This window comes from Pan paniscus, chromosome 20 (genome assembly GCF_029289425.2).
Source record: "Pan paniscus chromosome 20, NHGRI_mPanPan1-v2.0_pri, whole genome shotgun sequence".
NCBI lineage: Eukaryota > Metazoa > Chordata > Mammalia > Primates > Hominidae > Pan > Pan paniscus.
The window spans coordinates 4688204-4704151 of NC_073269.2; the positions used below are offsets into that span (position 1 = coordinate 4688204).

The 15948-nt window shown below is 54.2% G+C and overlaps 1 long non-coding RNA gene across 1 annotated transcript; it reads left to right on the forward strand.

The window, feature by feature from the left end:
* The first annotated feature begins 316 nt into the window (after positions 1–316).
* On the forward strand, positions 317–4153 carry LOC129394698 (uncharacterized). The gene is made up of 3 exons (XR_008622042.2): positions 317–815; positions 1714–1805; positions 3173–4153. It is a non-coding gene; the product is annotated as an uncharacterized LOC129394698 (long non-coding RNA).
* The last annotated feature ends 11795 nt before the right edge of the window (positions 4154–15948 follow it).

The window sequence follows — 15948 nt, forward strand, 5'->3', positions numbered from 1 at the left end:
GGCAGTGCGTTGGCCCGGGATTGCGCCGGGCGCGAACCCAAGGAGAAAACGAGCTCAGAGAGGCAGTGCGTTGGCCCGGGATTGCGCCGGGCGCGAACCCAAGGAGAAAACGAGCTCAGAGAGGCAGTGCGTTGGCCCGGGATTGCGCCGGGCGCGAACCCAAGGAGAAAACGAGCTCAGAGAGGCAGTGCGTTGGCCCGGGATTGCGCCGGGCGCGAACCCAAGGAGAAAACGAGCTCAGAGAGGCAGTGCGTTGGCCCGGGATTGCGCCGGGCGCGAACCCAAGGAGAAAACGAGCTCAGAGAGGCAGTGCGTTGGCCCGGGATTGCACCGGGCGCGAACCCACGTCAGCTCCCGCAGAACCTAAATCATTCGCTGCCACCTCCCTCCGGGCCTGCTCTCGCAGCGTTGGGTGGGGAGGAACAGAACAGCCTTGGGCGTGGCTGAGGAGAAATCCCACAGATGTCACTGGACGAGGGTGACGGGTGGGGCCGGGCTTTCCCCTGGGTACAGGCACAGCCGTGCTCTTCCCTCACACAGTGACCCGCGGTGTCATCCACAATTCACAGCCTGTTTCCCAGAGGAGGGGCTCGGAGCGGTGTCCTCCAGGTGCCGCCAGCAACACAAGGCCCAGACTACAGAACACCAAATACTGTGATGAGAAATTACTTCCCTTTTCCTTCAGGGCCAGTCCTGGCTACCCCAAGGGGAAAGTCGCAGCTTGGTGCTAATGAAAGCTCAACTGTCCCCAGCATTGTCAATGGTTTTTAACAAAGAGACAGCAGGCCCAAGCCTGGGGCAGAGCATAGAAGCAGGTTAGTAACCTTGTTTTGTTCTCACTGCTGTTTGTTTGCATGCCTTTCTGACTTTGTTTGTGTTGTTGTTTTGAAGTAATTGCGAACTTTCAAGAAAAGTAGTATCATTTTGAAAGAAAGCTCCCTGGAACTGATGAAGTGGGAGGGAGGTGGGGGCAGAAGGCGCCTGGTGAGCTGTGACTGGGAGGGAGGTGGGGGCAGAAGGCACCTGGTGAGCTGTGACTGGGAGGGAGGTGGGGGCAGAAGGCGCCTGGTGAGCTGTGACTGGGAGGGAGGTGGGGGCAGAAGGCCCCTGGTGAGCTGTGACTGGGAGGGAGGTGGGGGCAGAAGGGGCCTGGTGAGCTGTGACTGGGAGGGAGGTGGGGGCAGAAGGCCCCTGGTGAGCTGTGACTGGGAGGGAGGTGGGGGCAGAAGGCCCCTGGTGAGCTGTGACTGGGAGGGAGGTGGGGGCAGAAGGCGCCTGGTGAGCTGTGACTGGGAGGGAGGTGGGGGCAGAAGGGGCCTGGTGAGCTGTGACTGGGAGGGAGGTGGGGGCAGAAGGGGCCTGGTGAGCTGTGACTGGGAGGGAGGTGGGGGCAGAAGGCCCCTGGTGAGCTGTGACTGGGAGGGAGGTGGGGGCAGAAGGGGCCTGGTGAGCTGTGACTGGGAGGGAGGTGGGGGCAGAAGGCCCCTGGTGAGCTGTGACTGGGAGGGAGGTGGGGGCAGAAGGGGCCTGGTGAGCTGTGACTGGGAGGGAGGTGGGGGCAGAAGGTGCCTGGTGAGCTGTGACTGGGAGGGAGGTGGGGGCAGAAGGGGCCTGGTGAGCTGTGACTGGGAGGGAGGTGGGGGCAGAAGGTTTCTTTGTGTCACCGAGGTCACGTCAGCAAATATAGTTATCATTATCCTCCTATTTGCCTAGGGAAAGCACCAGGATGTTTAATGCCCGCAGTCCAAAATTGGTTGGTAGAAGTACCTACTGTCAGTCCTAACAGTAGATTCACTTCTTACATGGTAAGTGGGATGTCACTCAGGCCACGGGTAGATTATTTACAAGACTTTTCTTATCAAAGATCATTAAAATTTAGACCTAAAGGGAAACCTTGCCCCAAGGAAATTCCCAAAGGATCAAAAAATACAGAAGTTTTAGTTTGGGAAAAATGTGTGGCCAATAGTGCAGTGATATTACAAAACAATGAATTCGGAACTATTATAGATTGGGCACCTCGAGTCAATTCTACCACAATTGCTCAGGACAAACTCGGTCGTGTCCAAGTGCACAAGTGAGTCCAGCTGTTGATAGCGACTTCACAGAAACTCTAGACAAACATAAGCATAAAAAATTACAGTCTTTCTACCCTTGGGAATGGGGAGAAAAAGGAATCTCTACCCCAAAACCAAAAATAATAAGTCCTGTTTCTGGTCCTAAACATCCAGAATTATGGAGGCTTACTGTGGCCTCACACCACATTAGAATTTGGTCTGGAAATCAAACTTTAGAAACAAGAGATCGTAAGCCATTTTATACTATCCACCTAAATTCCAGTCCAACGGTTCCTTTACAAAGTTGTGTAAAGCCCCCTTATATGCTAGTTGTAGGAAATATAGTTATTAAACCAGACTCCCAAACTATAACCTGTGAAAACTGCAGATTGTTTACTTGCATTGATTCAACTTTTATTTGGCAACACCGTATTCTGCTGGTGAGGGCAAGAGAGGGCGTGTGGGTCCCTGTGTCCATGGACTGACCACAGGAGGCCTTGCCATCCATCCGTATTTTGACTGAAGTATTAAAAGGCGTTTTAAACAGATCCAAAAGATTCATTTTTACTTTAATGGCAGTGATTATGGGATTGCAGTCACAGCCACGGCGGCTGTGGCAGGAGTTGCATTGCACTCTTCTGTTCAGTCGGTAAACTTTGTTAATGATTGGCAAAAAAATTCTACAAGATTATGGAATTCACAATCTAGTATTGATCAAAAATTGGCAAATGAAATTAATGATCTTAGACAAACTGTCATTTGGATGGGAGACAGGCTCATGAGCTTAGAACATTATTTCCAGTTACAGTGTGACTGGAATACGTCAGACTTTTGTATTACACCCCAAATTTATAATGAGTCTGAGCATCACTGGGACATGGTTAGATGCCATCTACAGGGAAGAGAAGATAATCTCACTTTAGACATTTCCAAATTAAAAGAACAAATTTTCGAAGCATCGAAAGCCCATTTAAATTTGGTGCCAGGAACTGAGGCAATCGCAGGAGTGGCTGATGGCCTCGCAAATCTTAACCCTGTCGCTTGGGTTACGACCATCAGAAGTTCTATGATTGTAAATCTCATATTAATCCTTGTGTGCCTGTTTTGTCTGTTGTTAGTCTGCAGGTGTACCCAACAGCTCCAAAGAGACAGCGACCATCGAGAACAGGCCATGATGACGATGGCGGTTTTGTCGAAAAGAAAAGGGGGAAATGTGGGGAAAAGCAAGAGAGATCAGATTGTTACTGTGTCTGTGTAGAAAGAAGTAGACATAGGAGACTCCATTTTGTTCTGTACTAAGAAAAATTCTTCTGCCTTGGGATGCTGTTAATCTATGACCTTACCCCCAAGCCAGTGCTCTCTGAAACAGGTGCTGTGTCCACTAAGGGGTAAATGGATTAAGGGCAGTGCAAGATGTGCTTTGTTAAACAGATGCTTAAAGGCAGCACGCTCCTTAATGGTCATCACCACTCCCTAATCTCAAGTACCCAGGGACACAAACACCGCAGAAGGCCGGAAGGCCGCAGGGTCCTCTGCCTAGGAAAGCCAGGTATTGTCCAGGGTTTCTCCCCATGTGATAGTCTGAAATATGGCCTCGTGGGAAGGGAAAGACCTGACCGTCCCCCAGCCCAACACCCGTAAAGGGTCTGTGCTGAGGAGGATTAGTAAAAGAGGAAGGCATGCCTCTTGCAGTTGAGACACGAGGAAGGCATCTGTCTCCTGCCTGTCCCTGGGCAATGGACTGTCTCGGTATAAAACCCGATTGTACGTTCCATCTACTGAGATAGGGAAAAACCACCTTAGGGCTGGAGGTGGCACATGCGGGCAGCAATACTGCTTCGTAAAGCATTGAGATGTTTATGTGTATGCATATCTAAAAGCACAGCACTTAATCCTCTACATTGTCTATGATGCAAAGACCTTTGTTGACGTGTTTGTCTGCTGACCCTCTCCCCACTATTGTCTTGTGACCCTGACACATCCCCCTCTCGGAGAAACACCCACAAATGATCAATAAATACTAAGGGAACTCAGAGGCTGGCGGGACCCTCCATATGCTGAACGCTGGTTCCCCGGGTCCCCTTATTTCTTCCTCTATACTTTGTCTCTGTGTCTTTTTCTTTTCCAAGTCTCTTGTTCCACCTAACGAGAAACACCCACAGGTGTGGAGGGGCAACGCACCCCTTCACAGGTCAAACTGGCTTTAAGGTCCCACTAAGAACTCTGTGTGTCCTTCACCTGGTCACCCGCTGTGAACAACCTGCCGCCCTGTGTTATCGTCCTGTCGGTTTTTTCCTGAACATCTGAAGCTAAGTTGTAGATGTCATGCCCCTCCACCCCTAAAAATTTCAGTATTTATGTATTTATTTATTTTTGAGGCAGTGCCTTGCTCTGTCACCCAGGCTGGAGTGCAATAGTGAATCTCCACACACTGCTGCCTCAACTTCCTGAGGTCAAGCTATCCCCCCAACACAGACTCCCGAGTGGCTGGGACCACAGGGGCTCTGAGTCTCAGCCTCGGCCGTGTGTGTCCGCGAGTGCACGGCAGGGTCTCAGCCTCGGCCGTGCGTGTCCGTGAGTGCATGGCAGGGTCTCAGCCTCGGCCGTGCGTGTCCGTGAGTGCACGGCAGGGTCTCAGCCTCGGCCGTGCGTGTCCGTGAGTGCACGGCAGGGTCTCAGCCTCGGCCGTGCGTGTCCGTGAGTGCACGGCAGGGTCTCAGCCTCGGCCGTGCGTGTCCGTGAGTGCACGGCAGGGTCTCAGCCGCGGCCGTGAGTGTCCGTGAGTGCACGGCAGGGTCTCAGCCTCGGCCGTGCGTGTCCGTGAGTGCACGGCAGGGTCTCAGCCTCGGCCGTGCGTGTCCGTGAGTGCACGGCAGGGCCTCAGCCTCGGCCGTGCGTGTCCGTGAGTGCACGGCAGGGTCTCAGCCTCGGCCGTGCGTGTCTGTGAGTGCACGGCAGGGTCTCAGCCTCGGCCGTGTCTGTGAGTGCACGGCAGGGTCTCTGCCTCGGCCGTGTGTGTCCGTGAGTGCACGGCAGGGTCTCAGCCTCGGCCGTGCGTGTCTGTGAGTGCACGGCAGGGTCTCAGCCACGGCCGTGCGTGTCTGTGAGTGCACGGCAGGGTCTCAGCCGCGGCCGTGCGTGTCTGTGAGTGCACGGCAGGGTCTCAGCCTCGGCCTTGATCATGAATCCTTGTTATACAATAACCTCACATAAATTAGTAACAGGTCAAAACCCCGGCAGGAGGATGAGTGAGAACTTGGATGAGCAAGTTACAAATGGAAGAAATACGGAGGCCAAGATCTTAGGAACACATATCCAGCCTTAAGAAATTCAAGTTAAGGGCGGGGCGCGGTGGCTCAGGCTTGTCATCCCAGCACTTTGGGAGGCCAAGGCGGACGGATCACCTGAGGTCAGGAGTTCGAGACCAGCCTGGCCAACATGGTGAAACCCCGTCTCTACTAAAAATACAAAAATCAGCTGGGCGTGGTGGTGCATGCCTGTAATCTCAGCTACTCGAGAGGCTGAGGGAGAAGAATCACTTGAACCCCGGAGTTGGAGGTTGCATTGAGCCGAGAGAGAGAGAGAGACGTGCAGGGTTGACAAGGATGGGCTGGCGTGGGGGCAGGCCCCACACCCTCAGCCCTGCACGGGCGCAGCCCTCAGAAGGGAACTGGGCGGCAGGTACCTGCATCACAGATGCTCCGTCCTTGGGGCCAGGATCTTCACCCCCGGTCATCTGTCTTGTGGAGTGTGTCGCTATGAAGAGGTCCCTGAGGCTGGGTCGTTCATAACGAAGAGGGTTCATTTGCTCACGGTTCTGCGGGCCGTACAGGAAGTGTGACACCGGCGTCTGGGCTGCTTCTGGGGAGGCCAGGGAGGTTTACTCATCAAGGAAGGTGAAGAGGGAGCTGGTGTGTCACGGGTGAGAGGGAGCAAGGGGGAAGGTGCCGCACTCCTAACTCCTAAACGGCTCTCAGGTGAGCGAAAGGCAGCAAGGGGGAAGGTGCCGCAATCCTAAACAGCTCTCAGGTGAGCAAGAACTCAACTCACGTGTCACCAAGGGCATGGGCTAAGCCCTGCAGGCGGGATCTACCCCGTGAGCCAGCACCACCCACCAGGCCTCACACCAACTCTGGGCGTCACATTTCAGCATGAGATTTGGAGGGACACATGTCCAAACATGTCACAGAGCACGTAGTCAGTGACGTTCACACATGAATATTCATCCCAGATTTACTCATGGTAATGAAACCCTCAACACAACAGCAGAGTTTGGGTGTGTTCCTAAGAGCGGGTGGTTTGCAAATGTTCATCTCATCCAAAAACATCCTCACAGACCTGCCCAGAATGATGTTTGACCAAACTTCTGGGGATCCTGCGGCCCAGTCGAGTTCACACAAAAAATTCACCAACACACTCGGCATTCCAGGGAAGCTGGGGACACGTGAGGGGCCACCAGGGTGGCTGCAGAGACAATGTCTGAGCTGTGAGGTCTATTTTCAGTCCAAAGAGCCGGCTTCTGGGGAACAGCCCAAGATGCCCTTGGAGGAGAGGCTGGGACGAGTCCCCCAATCCCTCTGCAGCCCCAACCCCCAACCCAGCCCTTGACAAGCCCCTCCCCTCCAGACACAGGGCAATGCCCCTCTCCGTCTCTCTGTCTCTCTCTCCCTCTCCCCTCCCTCTTTCTCTGTCCTCCGTGTGTCTGCCTGTCCTCTGAGTCCACCACTGGCCTCTTGCACGTGCCCTGCCCGTGGCTCCTGCCCTCGCGTCTCTGCTCGCTCCCGTGTCCCCCATGAGCTGGTTCTGGGAGGCCGCGGTCTGGCTTGTGGGGACCCATCCATTTCTCTCCTGGGGCCTGAGCTGGGGTTGGGGTTCTAGAGCAGCGCAGGCCAAGACCCCACGGTAACGGGAGACAGAGGTGGGTAGAGCTTGGCCTCTAAGACATGATTCTGAACAATGCAGACCCATGGCTGTAACAGATGCAGCCCATGTAGCCTGAGAGTAGGGTCACTGTACAACCACAGATGCCATCAACAAAACTGCGTGTAGCAACATCCTCCCACTCAGTCCTCGAGCAGCCCTGAAGGCACAGCCACCATTGCTCCCTGTCACAGATGGGAACGCGGAGGTGAGTCCTCAAGCAGCCCTGAAGGTGCAGCCACCATTGCTCCCTGTCACAGATGGGAACGCGGAGGTGCAGGGACATCGGTGGCTCCCCAGGGCCCGGCTGTGAGCAGCTCTGATGTGGCAGCCCCTTGTCCCCAGCATTTGGGTGCGGTCAAGCCCATGGACTGGGCAACCTGGCTCTGCTTCCTCCGCGCTTGCCAAGAGACTCAGAAGGAGGCCGTTCCTCATCTGTGCACACGAGGGCTGGACACAAACACACAGCACACTGCGCCCACGCCGTGGCCAGCCTGAGGCAGACATCAGCAGCCAAATGCTGAGGGCCACACTGTTTCCCTCTGAGCCCTGGCAAGGCCTCAGAACCCTTCTCAACCCTTAGCCAAGGCCAAGTGGTCTGAGAGGCCCAGGAGCTTCACTCTGTGGTCCTCAGGGTGCCATTAACCCGACCCCAGGGCCAGCAGCACCTCCAGGCCTGGCCCCCCGGCCCCCGCCCCGGCCCCCGCCCCGGCTGGCTCCCAGCCCACGCTGCTCCACTGCAGGCCCGGCCAGCAGCATCTGTTGCCATGGTACCTGCTGGGGTAGCAAGGCCCCCCCACCCACAGTGGGACATCACCACAGCAGCCGGTGAGATTTAAATGCAGGCAGCGGATTAGATCTGAGCGTTGTGTGGATGTGGAATTTCCCGACGTTGACAACAGCCCCAGGGTTATAAAAGAGAATCCTGGTTTTTAGAAAAGATACGCTGATACGTTTAGGAGGAAGTGGGCATTGCACCTCCAGCATAGTCTTCAATGGTTCTGAAAATGTGTATAAATATGAATATTGTACCATACGTAGATAACAGATGGCTGTAGATACAGATAGAGGTACAGACACCGAAGATGACACAGCAAATGGGGAAAATCCAGCCCACTGGTGACTCTGGGTAGAGTCAGGGGGAGTTCCTGCTGTATGACAAGTAATCTTGCCACTTTCCTGTAAGGTCAAAATGATATCAAAACTAAAAGATGTGAAAACAATATCCAAAGCATAGAGTCTTGGGCCAGCCCCCCACCTTACCTCCTACAGAGACCCCAACTCTGCAGGTCTAGATGGGCTCAGACTTTGATTTAATCAGCATCAAGGAGAGTATGATGGGTTGAGTTGTGTCTCCCCCCAAAACACGGCCCATCCCTGGAACCCATGAGTAGGACCTTATTTGGAAATAAGGTCTTTGCAGATGTGATGAGTTCAGATGAGGTCACCCTGGAGTCCGGAGGACCCTCAATCTGATGACCGGCGTCTCTCTAAGATGAGGAGTGGGCTCACAACACACTCAGGGGCAACGGCCGTGCAAGGACACAGGCAGAGACTGGACTGAGGCATCTACAGGCCGAGGGCCACCGGCCACCACCACCAGCTGGAGAACGACACAGACGCAGTCTCCCTCTGAGCCTCTGGAAGGAACCAGCCCTGCCGACACCTGGATGGCAAAGCTCTGGCCTCCAGAACCGGGAGGACACATCTCTGCTGTGGGAACACCCAGGCCGTGTGCCTTTGCTACGGCAGCCCCAGGTGGCGGCTGCTCAGTCCGCGAGGAGGGGCAGCACTGGCCACGTCCAAAAGCTTCCAGAAGAGCTGCCAGAGTCCTGCACAGCTGTTCATTCACTCGCGAGTACGTCAAGCATACATTGGGCACCGACTGTGTGCCACGCCCGTCCTGGCAGAGGCCCTGGGGACCCAGCTATGAACAAAATCGGCAAAATCCCTGCCCTCCTGGAGGTGGCGTCTTAGTGGGGAAGACAGGCAAGAAACACGATTGGTGAATTGCCGGGAGAACGCGGCAGGGAGGAGATGGCAGAGTCATGGGGAAGGCAGGAAGGTAGGGAGGTCGGGGAGGCCTTCCCAGGAAGGGGACTTTGGACAAAGACAGAAGTGAAGGAGGTGAGGAAGGGACTGGGAGGTGATCAGGGGAGAGTGCACCAGGAGGAAAGGCCTGGAGGTGGGATGGGGCCAGAGCCTGCAGGGACAGCGGGGAGATACCAATACACAATGGGGTGAGTGGGGCTGGGGAGGAGGGCATCGGCGTGGTCCCCATTCCGTGGGGCCTGTGGATCTACAGGACCAGCCGTCCCTGAGTTTGGACAGACGTCTATGCAGCCCTGTGCCAGGCAGGCACCTCCCTCTCTGCAGCAGCTCTCTCTGGGCCTGCAGGCTCCTCAGAACACGCATGCCTCGAAGGTCTTCCCTGGCCTTAGGGGTGGAGTGTGTGAGGGTCTCCACGTGAGGGACCACGTGGGCAGGCAGTGCCGGCAGCCCTGCCCCATGTGCTGGTGTAATCTGAGGTTTGCTCTCCCGTCGCCCACCCTCATTATTGTGCAATTAAACACTTGAGGCGGAGGATGACGTGGTTAAAAATAGCCCTTCCTTTCAGCCAGAGAGAGCCCGTCAGTCTAAGTGGGTGTGAGGAGGGCCTGGGGGCCGTGGAGGTGGTGTCTGCAGCTGCCTGTGAAGGTGGGAAGAGGCCCCAGGCCCCCATCCTGTTGATTTCTCAGAAAAACATCTGAGCACCTTGGCCATCACACACATTTATTCCGCTAAAACTTGAACACTTGCTGTGTGTCAAGCATGGTTCTGGGCCTGGGAAGAGGCTGGGAGGTGGTCCTGGCCCCCACAGAGTGCTGAGAAGAAAGCAAAGGAGAGTTGGGGGAGGGTGGAGGCAGGGAAGGCCACTGAGGTGAAGGCCGTGAGGGTGTCTAGGAAGAGCACAGCATGAGCAAAGACTCTGAGACCAACATGCCTGCTGTGCAGATGGAACCAAAAGCAGGCCCATGTGGCTGCAGCAGACTGAGCAAGGGAGAGAAAGGGAGGAGGTGAGAGCAAGGAGGTGGCCAGGCAGGTCATGCAGGGCCTGGTGGGAATGGGAAGGAGTTGGGTTTTTACCGTGACAGAGATGGGAGAGACGGAGGGCGGTGTACAGAGTCAGCAGGTGGCAAGCCTGGTGCTCACAGTCCAGAGACCAGGGAGGAGGCAACAGAGCTGGTCTAGGGACAGACAATGGAACAGATGATAAGGAAGGATGGTGGGGGTGTGTGATGATGGGGAAGGATGACAGTGAAGGATGATAGGAAAGGATGGTGGGAAAGGATGATGGAGAAGGATGGTGGGGATAGGTGGTGATGGGGAAGGATGATGGGAAGGATGATGGGAAGGATGATGGGAAGGATGGTGGGGAAGGATGATGGGAAGGATGATGGAGAAGGATGATGGGAAGGATGATGGGGAAGGATGATGGGAAGGATGATGGGGAAGGATGGTGGGGAAGGATGATGGGAAGGATGATGGGAAGGATGATGGAGAAGGATGATGGGGAAGGATGATGGGAAGGAAGATGGAGAAGGATGATGGGAAGGATGATGGAGAAGGATGATGGGAAGGATGATGGGGAAGGATGATGAAGAAGGATGATGGGAAGGATGATGGAGAAGGATGATGGGAAGGATGATGGGAAGGATGATGGAGAAGGATGATGGGAAGGATGATGGGGAAGGATGATGGGAAGGATGATGGGGAAGCATGATGGGAAGGATGATGGGGAAGGATGATGGGAAGGATGATGGGAAGGATGATGGAGGATGATGGGAAGGATGATGGGAAGGATGATGGGGAAGGATGATGGGAAGGATGATGGGGAAGGATGATGGGAAGGATGATGGAGAAGGATGATGAGAAGGATGATGGGAAGGATGATGGAGAAGGATGATGGGAAGGATGATGGGAAGGATGATGGAGAAGGATGATGGGAAGGATGATGGGGAAGGATGATGGGAAGGATGATGGGGAAGCATGATGGGAAGGATGATGGGGAAGGATGATGGGAAGGATGATGGGAAGGATGATGGAGGATGATGGGAAGGATGATGGGAAGGATGATGGGGAAGGATGATGGGAAGGATGATGGGGAAGGATGATGGGGAAGGATGATGGGAAGGATGATGGGAAGGATGATGGGGAAGGATGATGGGAAGGATGATGGGGAAGGATGATGGGAAGGATGATGGGGAAGGATGATGGGAAGGATGATGGGGAAGGATGATGGGAAGGATGATGGAGAAGGATGATGGGGAAGGATGATGGGAAGGAAGATGGAGAAGGATGATGGGAAGGATGATGGGAAGGATGATGGAGAAGGATGATGAAGGAGGATGATGGAGAAGGATGATGGAGAAGGATGATGGGAAGGATGATGGGAAGGATGATGGGGAAGGATGATGGGAAGGATGATGGGGAAGGATGATGGGAAGGATGATGGGGAAGGATGATGGGAAGGATGATGGGAAGGATGATGGGAAGGATGATGGAGGAGGAGGATGGAGAAGGATGATGGGAAGGATGATGGGGAAGGATGATGGGAAGGATGATGGGGAAGGATGATGGGAAGGATGATGGGGAAGGATGATGGGAAGGATGATGGGAAGGATGATGGAGAGGGATGATGGAGGAGGATGATGGGTAGGATGATGGAGAAGGATGATGGGGAAGGATGATGGGAAGGATGATGGGAAGGGTGATGGAGAAGGATGATGGGAAGGATGATGGAGAAGGATGATGGGAAGGATGATGGGAAGGATGATGGGGAAGGATGATGGGAAGGATGATGGGGAAGGATGATGGGAAGGATGATGGGGAAGGATGATGGGAAGGATGATGGGGAAGGATGATGGGAAGGATGATGGGAAGGATGATGGGAAGGATGATGGAGGAGGATGATGGGGAAGGATGATGGGGAAGGATGATGGAGAAGGATGATGGAGAAGGATGATGGGAAGGATGATGGGAAGGATGATGGAGAAGGATGATGGGAAGGATGATGGGAAGGATGATGGAGGGATGATGGGAAGGATGATGGGGAAGGATGATGGGAAGGATGATGGAGAAGGATGATGGGAAGGATGATGGGAAGGATGATGGAGAAGGATGATGGGAAGGATGATGGGAAGGATGATGGAGAAGGATGATGGGAAGGATGATGGAGAAGGATGATGGGAAGGATGATGGAGAAGGATGATGGGGAAGGATGATGGAGAAGGATGATGGAGAAGGATGATAGGAAGGATGATGGGAAGGATGATGGGAAGGATGATGGAGAAGGATGATGGGGAAGGATGATGGGAAGGATGATGGAGAAGGATGATGGGAAGGATGATGGGAAGGATGATGGAGAAGGATGATGGGAAGGATGATGGGAAGGATGATGGGGAAGGATGATGGGAAGGATGATGGGAAGGATGATGGAGAAGGATGATGGAGAAGGATGATGGGAAGGATGATGGGGAAGGATGATGGGAAGGATGATGGGAAGGATGATGGGGAAGGATGATGGGGAAGGATGATGGGAAGGATGATGGGAAGGATGATGGGGAAGGATGATGGGAAGGATGATGGGGAAGGATGATGGGAAGGATGATGGGGAAGGATGATGGGAAGGATGATGGGAAGGATGATGGGAAGGATGATGGAGAAGGATGGTGGGGATTGGTGGTGATGGGGAAGCATGATGGGGAAGGATGAATGGAGAAGGACGATGGGAAGGACGACGGGAAGGACGACGGGAAGGATGAATGGAGAAGGATGACTGGAAGGATCAATGGAGAAGGACGACGGGAAGGATGAATGGAGGAGGACGACGGGAAGGATGAATGGAGAAGGACGACGGGAAGGATGAATGGAAGGATGAATGGAGAAGGACGACGGGAGGGATGAATGGAGAAGGACAACGGGAGGGATGAATGGAGAAGGACGACGGGAAGGATGAATGGAGAAGGACGACGGGAAGGATGAATGGAAGGATGAATGGAGAAGGACGACGGGAGGGATGAATGGAAAAGGACGACAGGAAGGATGAATGGAGAAGGACGACGGGAAGGATGAATGGAGAAGGATGATGGGAAGGATGAATGGAAAAGGACGACGGGAAGGATGAATGGAAGGATGAATGGAGAAGGATGACGGGAGGGATGAATGGAGAAGGACAACGGGAGGGATGAATGGAGAAGGACGACGGGAGGGATGAATGGAGAAGGACGACGGGAAGGATGAATGGAGAAGGACGACGGGAAGGATGAATGGAGAAGGACGACGGGAAGGACGATGGGAAGGACGACGGGAAGGATGAATGGAGAAGGACGACGGGAGGGATGAATGGAGAAGGATGACGGGAAGGATGAATGGAGAAGGACGACGGGAGGGATGAATGGAGAAGGACGACGGGAAGGATGATGGGAAGGATGAATGGAATGGGTGATGAAAGGGATCATAGGATGGGTGATTGGGCACCAAGTGAGAGCATTCGGTGACACCTTTTTTTTTTTTGAGACTCCCTTTTTTTTTTTTTTTTGAGACGGAGTCTCGCTCTGTCACCCAGTCTGGAGGGCAGTGGTGCGATCTCGGCTCACTGCAAGCTCTGCCTCCCAGGTTCATGCCATTCTCCTGCCTCAGCTTCCCGTGTAGCTGGGATTACAGGCGCCCACCACCACGCCTGGCAAATTTTTTGTATTTTTTAGTAGAGAGGGGGTTTCACCGTGTTAGTCAGGATGGTCTCGATCTCCTGATCTCGTGATCTGCCTGTCTCGGCCCCCACAGTGCTGGGATTCCAGGCGTGAGCCACCGCGCCTTAAGTAATATTAACCGCTTTAACACGACCAATTCAGGGTCTTTTAGTGCCTTCGCAATGTTGTGCAACTATGACTTCTATTAAGCTCCAAAACATTTTTTTAAAATAAATTGTCGGGCCGGGCATGGTGGCTCACGCCTGTAATCCCAGCACTTTGGGAGGCCGAGGCGGGCGGATCACGAGGTCAGGAGATCGAGACCATACTGGCTAACATAGTGAAACCCATCTCTACTAAAAATACAAAAAAAAATTAGCCGGGCGTGGTGGCGGGCGCCTGCAGTACCAGCTACTCGGGAGGCTGAGGCAGGAGAATGGTGTGAACCCGGGAGCAGAGCTTGCAGTGAGCCAAGACCGCGCCACTGCACTCCAGCCTGGGGAACAGAGTGAGACTCCGTCTCAATAAATAAATAAATAAATAAATAAATTCTCAGTGTCTTGCTTTTTGGCCCAGGCTGGAGTACAGTGGCATATTCACAGCTCACTGCAGCCTCCAATTCCTGGGCTCAAGGGATTCTCCTGCCTCAGCCTCTCACGTTGCTAGGATTGTAGGTACAAGCCACCATGTCCAGCTCCCCAAACCATTCTTCTTATCTCAGAAAGAAATCCTCTGGATTTAGCTATATTTGACATTTCATGTAAATATAAGCAGACAATATGCGTCCTTTTGGCCTTTTCACTGAGTGTCATGTTTCAAGGCCGTGCTCCATTTTTTTTGTGATTGAGTACTATTCCAGCGTACAAATATGCCGCACAGTGGTTCATCTCTCTCTGCCGATGGACATTTGGGCTGTTTCTACGTTTCGAATGATGTAAACGAGCTGTGTGTCTTCTTCAATAAATGCCCATTGAAGTCTTTTGCCCATTTTTTAATGGGGTTGTTGGTCATTTTGTTGCTGAGTTGTATGCATAGTTTATGTGTTCTGGATACTTGATCCTGATGAGCTCAGTGAACATTTATAAACAAACTGACCATAGCAGCCCCCACTCCAATGAAAACGCCACCTGTGACGGCCCCCAGAGGCCCCTCGTCCCTCCTGGTCCCTGCCCCGGGGGCCCCATCCTGACTTCCGTTGCTGGCAGCAGGTAGGTTCATGTCGGCCGCTCTTGAATTCCTCCTGCCTGGGCTGCCCCGCGTGATCCACCGAGTGTGGCAGAGACGTGTCGTGCTGCTGCCTTCAGCGGCTCCACCTGCTTGCTGAGAAGGTTCCCGGTGCGTTTGGAAGGCAGAGGCTCCTGGGCTTGCAGGTAGGTGAACGCGCTGACAGAGAGGACTCGGCCGGCGCACCCCCTCACCCCCATCCACCATCCTGAACACCTAGTCCTCGCACATCCTGGAAGCTTTGCAGCCTCAGTCTCTTCCAAATGTGTCTTGCTCCTCTCTGCTCACCCTGGTGCCAGGCATCCGCCTTTGCCCATCCAGACCCAGCACCAGTGCCCTGCCCTCCCCTTGGCTTCTGTGCTGCCCGGCCGTGCCCCTTCCTTCCAGACAGTTCAGGTCATCCTAAAACGTTCATCCAAGCCCTTTGCCCACAGGATAAAGTCCACAATCCTCTTACAGTCCTGTGACCCACAGGCCTCCTTGGAGTTTTGGGGCTGAGTCCTTTCTGCTCTGGGGCTTCACAACCCTTTTGTCCTCTGGCCTCCTCTTCCAGGGAGTCCTCCAAGGGCAAGCCTTGCAGGACTCAGACTAGGCACCCACCCCAATGCTTGTCGATGAGAAAGCCTCAGTCAGGAAGGAACTCGGGCAGACCAGGGACAGTGCCCCTTCTCCATGACAGCTGGGAGTCTGCTCTAAGACCAGGAGGCTGGGGCCCGCCTGGGCTGCCAGCTGCACCTGCCTCCCTGGGCCACCTCCTTTTCATGGCCTGGGTTTGGAAGCTACCCACTGCCACTTTGTATTGCGCGGAGCAGTCTGGAGGGGACAGGCCCAGTGGCCACGGCTCCATGGGGAGAGACTCAGCTCTGGAGAGCGCAGGGCCGGGAACATCATGTCAGGGACACCCTGGAGCTGTGGTATCCCCGACACGAGCATAAGGCATAGCAGCACTCAGTCCACATTTGCCAAAGGAAAGGGGAACAGCCAACACGTATGACCCCTCACCGTGTGCAGACGAGACG